At 39.4% G+C, this 5,624-nt stretch overlaps 1 protein-coding gene and 1 long non-coding RNA gene across 16 annotated transcripts in view; one reads left to right on the forward strand and one right to left on the reverse strand.

Moving 5' to 3' along the window:
• Positions 1 to 5,624, forward strand: part of LOC108505488 (neurexin-3) — a 915,200-nt gene that overhangs the window by 625,942 nt on the left and 283,634 nt on the right. The window lies entirely within an intron of this gene.
• LOC108505491 overlaps positions 1 to 5,624 on the reverse strand; it is a 13,090-nt gene that overhangs the window by 2,075 nt on the left and 5,391 nt on the right. For 2 of the 5 annotated variants that reach the window (XR_001877531.1, XR_001877535.1), the window contains 2 exons: positions 3,267 to 3,326; positions 429 to 562 (listed from right to left, as the gene is read on the reverse strand). This is a non-coding gene — a long non-coding RNA (uncharacterized LOC108505491). The remainder of the gene's footprint in view (positions 1 to 428; positions 563 to 3,266; positions 3,327 to 5,624) is intronic. The other 3 variants (XR_001877532.1, XR_001877534.1, XR_001877533.1) reach the window with 3 other exon arrangements.

Genomic DNA, 5,624 nt, shown 5'->3' on the forward strand with positions numbered 1-5,624 from the left:
AAAGAAAAGAAAAGAAAAGAAAAGAAAAGAAAAGAAAAGAAAAGAAAAGAAAAGAAAAGAAAAGAAAAGAAAAGAAAAGAAAAGAAAGCCCTACCATACAAGAGTACAAAAGTTGTTACCCCAAATATTGCTGTGACATAGTTGTTCTAAGCAGCAGTGGAAGTTTTTATTATAGAATAAACTATATTCTCTGTGATTGTTGCAAATTTATAGATTTATGACATTATAACAGTTGAATAATTTGTCCCATTTCATGTTACACTTCCATCTGCTGGGACACCAGCACAGCAGCATCCCCCCACACTATTATACTTTAGTATTTTCAAGTAGGTTACAGATTCAAGTTCATATATTCCTTCTACATAGAAACTAGTCTGTGGGGACTCGTCTTGAGGCTGTTATTCAGACTGAGCACCCAAAAGCTTCACCTGGTACCCTTTACAGAGGAGGGTTAGGAGCAGAGCAGAGTAGCTGTTGTTGGACTTCCTGGAACAACTGGATTTGGCCAGCACACTTACATAACCTCAGCCTTGCATCTTCTAATGGCAGGCATCTTCAAGAGCTGAAATAACAGCAATAATTTCCCTTAGGGGCTTAAGCAGGTCATGAATTTCCTCCTGCAATGAGCAATAGTCAGTCTGAAGTGACAGACCCTGTCCCAGCATACTGTAATATGAACTACTTCTGAGAGGAGAGGTTGCAGTGCAGCAGCCAGGTGCTGTGGGGAATTGGTAGTGAACAATGAAAAATACTTGGAAGGGCAAATACTCATATCTTTTTCAGCACTTGGGAAAAGGGGCTGTTGAAACAAGGAGAGCTGCTCAGCCCAGCAACATTCCCCCCAGCTCTGCTTTCTGTCTGAAAGCTTTGAGAAGTTTATGGAAGAGCATCTAGCACTATCTAACAAGGAATTAGGCAGGGGTGCTTGCAGAAAAAGGATCAGGAGATGGGCTTTCATAATTGAAACAGAAAGATAAGGAAATATATACACAACAGAAGAGTGGCAGAAAGGGAGCTCTGAGAATAGGCTTAGGAGCCAGAGGCTCAAATTTGATTTCTCACATCTTGTTCTGTGGTTAAGTCACATCACTCATCTGTCTGATTTTTCTTATCTGTGTAATGGGGGACATATTACAGATCTCTGTTTAAGTGGAGGTCTGAGAATTAATAGATGCTGATAGAGTGCTTGGAAGATGAAAAATTCTGGGTATTACCACAGCAAATAGTAACCCCTTTGACTCATTTATGGTCTTATTAACACCAAATGCCTCTTTGGCTTCCTGTCATTTTAACTAAGCCTCCTTCTGATCCTATTAAACACCAGGGGGAAGTTCCTCAGCTAGTGTCAGTTGTCACAGCCCCATTGACTTCAATTATTTCTCTTGCACAACATATTTCATCCAAAGCACTTCAAGTATTTGAGAGATATTGGCCAATTAAGCATCACAACCTCTACGGGAGGTACAGAGTCATACCACAGTTAGAGAAACTTAGAAAAGAAAGGTTAATCAACTTACCCAAGGTCAGGAAGAAAGCATAGCAGAGATAAGAAAAATGGAGCAAGAGTTGTGCTCATAATTCTGGACATTGCCTTGGCCAGGTTTTGCTCTGTTTATCAGGGTGGATCTGAAGCCACTGTTCCAAACTCTGCCTTTTTCAGGTTCTTACTGGTATGAGACAGAGCAGGAACTTGCTTCCTTTTCACGCTCTCATACCCTTTCAGTTTCTATAATTCTCATTTTATTAGAGGCATCGTAGGAAAAGAATTATGGAGACTACATATATAAAGGCTGATTCCTCAGCTAGTATAAATTAGAAAGTTTTCCCAAAGGCAACAAGAGTACGAGCACATATACCTGAGGATCTGGTCCCAAGGGCTTATTTCTGACAGAGTAGGGCTATAAGGTACCTAGGGATTTTCAGCCTCCAGTCACTTAGGCAGAGGCTTTCTGTAGCTGTGGGAAGCTAAACTGCCTACTGGTGATTGCTTTTTCAGTATATTGCAAGCCAGGACTTTATCAGCATATGTGCAAATGATTCTCAGTAAGCTGGTTTGTGCCCTTATGCCTGCTAAAAGTCCAAAATGGCTGCATCAAATGGCAGTATTTAGAATAGCTCCAAGTGGAAATACTTCAAATATCCACAGTAATTCTGCTCTTTCTGAGATGGGAATTATGTTTTTTTTTCCCAGTGTAAGGAGTGTTTGTGCAACTTCAGCATTTTATTCTGCAAATTTAGATCCTCTTTCAGAGAAACTAGTGAATGCTGTGATAGTAGAGTTTGATGTATAAATAGCCAGCAGACGAACATGAGGAGAGGCAACGAATAACTCACAGATGGAAGAGTTCGAGATCAGTTGAGACATAATGGCAGAGCAGTAGTGCAGAGCTGAGGAGCAGTGCTTAGCTTGGTCAGCACTCAAAGAGAATCCACAAGTGCAGTTCTTAATTATATTTATAGATTTAAGTCCAAAATCAACTTTTTGTGGTTTTTTTTTTTTTTTTTTAAAACTCAAAACCAACCAAAGCCACCCGCCCTCACCCTGTGAAATTTGCTGTTTTGATGCAGTGCTCATAGCACCCAGCTAGGAAATAATAATATATTATTTGGTTTTTTAGTTTTTAAAAGCTACAAACAAGTTGAAGAGGAAAGCCTGTCACAGCTATGACAAATTAATTGTATTTATAAGCTTAAGATCTTAATTTCCTGAAGCAGCTTTAAATGCAGATAGTGTGCTGTCTTTGGACACTGAGTTAAGACTAGCTTATATCAATATTCCAGCTAATTCTTATTTAGGTAAAGAATAACTGAATGTACTGTTTCCATACTTGGGAAAAATCAACCCTATCTCTATAAAGCCCATGGAAATACTTATATTGAAGTAAATATATATAGATGTGTTTGTACACACATTTAAGTAAATGCTGATCAAAATCAGATTGAAGGACTCATAGGAGCACTGGGGGAAGGGCTGAGGGGTGTGGAAAGGGAAGTAAGAGGAGGATAGGGCAGCTCAGAAGCTCAGATTTATTACCTATGTAATTCTTTTTCTGCCCCTCCACACACTAGAACTAGTACTTTTTTGAAAAAACATTGCCTAAAATCCTGAACATTTTTTTTTCTTCATCCTTATGCTAAGGTTTAACATTACCTTAGGCTAGACTTTCCTGACCTTGTCACCAAACATATCTTGATATAAAAACACTTGGTCAGGACTCTTACGCTTATGAAAAGAGATGAAGCTATGAAAAGGATAAGGCTCCAACCTTCAACTCCAAGCTTTGCAAAATTGGTTTTTTACTTCTGCCACATAGAAAGCATGCTCCCTAGGAAAAGGAAAGGGAAATTCACACGCTTTAGGTCAGTAGCCACATATGAGCTATGTGTTTGGTCTTCAAGAGAACTCATATCAGGCATATGCTCCCTCTTGGAAATTTCTGTCACCTGTGCTCTCCCATTCCATCTTAGCCCAGATTTTTTCTATTGCCATGGGAAACAGAGGTCTTGACTGGGAGGAGAAGGGAAACCAGCATAAGAGAAATCTGGAAGTTGTCCTATATGCTTGATAAATCGAAACAGTGTCTTGGAAAATGTTGCCTGACTATTTGGAGGTGCTAACTGCTTAAGAAGGTAATGGTGTACTATGGAATGAGACAAGTCCCTGTCCTTCAAAAAGTGAGCACAGAGTGGCTTCAAGTGTTCCCCATCCCCAGCAAATGTGTAAAAGTGCCAGCATCTCTCTTAAGGGGAATAGAGCTAAGAGCAAATACACATTAGAAAGTGCCAAAATATTTTATTGTTAGGTGTAAAACCTGTTTCTATTGACAAGTGTGACAGTCTTTACTGGTCTCAGTTAACAGGACCCTAGGGACTTCCCGTTCATTGGAAGAATAAAAAAACAAGAGAAAACATTTATGTACAAGCTAATACTTTTTGCTAGAGCTTGCACAATTTAGCTCAGACCGGCTACAGAACGCTGAAAGACCAACTTCACTTTTACATGGCATTTTAGAAGTCTAAAAGCACTCCTTTTGCAACAGTGTCTCAAAGACTTAGAACCGCTTGGTCAGTCTGAATCCATAGGAATATATTAAATGTATATGTATTGTGTGAGTAGATGGGGTCCTACTATTACAAGCCTGGTCAGGTTCTGAGAACACAAAAATAAGATATTTTGGACTGATTAAAGCCAGTGCAACATCACTTCCTCAGCTTCCCCTTGTACAGTCAATGCCTCAGAGTTAAGTCCTGTACTTATTCATGGAAATTCCCATATGAGACCTGACAATCTTCTCATCCTCGAGACAATGAGAGTCAGAATCTTTCTAGTATTCCAGTTATGGGCTTGTGCAGAGGTATCTCCCTAGGGGGATCCAGGATTGCTTCCAAGAAATACCATTCCTCCCCTTCTACATTTTGGGAAAGAGAGAGACATCAAGACTTGGGTGGCTTGCAGTGGGCTGCTGCCAGTTGAAGGGGGCCACTGTCTTGAAGTTACTGGCCTCCAATACCTCTCTGTAAAAATTGTAAGGATGCGCCCCTAAAAGAATTTCTGTATTATCATAGACTCTGTAGTAATTCAGGGGTTTTTTTCCTGGCAACATCCTGCTAGAAAGGCTATAGCTAAGGAAAGAACACTTTTCTTCTCCTAAAACAGTTATTTTAATCCTCAGTACCGTTACAGAGTTTTTACAAGTATCTATCTACCTATGCTTTAGGATGTCTGTCTAGGTCCTTGCATAGAGAGCTTTCAAGAGATTGCTGCTCTGGTTGGTCTCTCCAAAACCATGGTCTCTTGCATATCCCCATGCCCAGAAGAGGATATTTAGGACTTCTGCTGATCATGGGTTGTTCCCTGGTGGATAGGAGTATCCTGTCCATCTTGTTCCTTTTTCAAGTGCTGTTATCAATGTCATATTTGACTAAGTATCAAAGCTTTTGAAAATACACACTGTATGTAGAAACAAGAGGATGCACCGTGAGGATTTGTGGGTCATGCTGCATGACCTGGTGGGGTATACAGAAGAGGCAAGCGTTCTCTCCAAGGGTCATTCTCAGAGGAAATCTCTGGATCTCTCTGTTCAGGTAATATTTTTTTGGTCAGGGAGAAGAAATGCTATTGGAACTCTGTCACCTGGCTAGTTCAGTGTTACTTCTGACATTTATGTAATATACAAATATGGTTCTCACTATCACATTTTCCAGCTCTAAAGAAATATTAAAATGTGTAAAAGCCATGATGGTATCATCATTTTTGATTATAGCATTAAACAGTGTATTAAACCATTCCCTTTGGTGTACAATTCATACCTCTTAGCCTGAAGGTGCATTTCTTATTAAATAATATCCAATGAATTCTCCCTCTTTATTTATGTATTTAAAAGAAGTTGTTAAGGGATTTGGGGAAACAGATGAATTTACTGTCTGTAATAATGTAAGATCATAACAGGTACAGTGCTTATTATAAGAGTTATTTTCTAAGAGTTTTTTAGGCATTTCATTCAGATTGGTTTTGAAATGAACACTTTTCCAGATGGACTAAAAACTGTCTGAATGTCCCCAGGACAGCATGTTGAGTTGCACATAAGGGGTCAGTAGAGTTGGAGGGTGATTTAGAAAAGATT

The sequence above is a fragment of the Lepidothrix coronata genome, unplaced genomic scaffold (assembly GCF_001604755.1).
Source record: "Lepidothrix coronata isolate B3197 unplaced genomic scaffold, Lepidothrix_coronata-1.0 Scaffold192, whole genome shotgun sequence".
Classification (NCBI taxonomy): domain Eukaryota; kingdom Metazoa; phylum Chordata; class Aves; order Passeriformes; family Pipridae; genus Lepidothrix; species Lepidothrix coronata.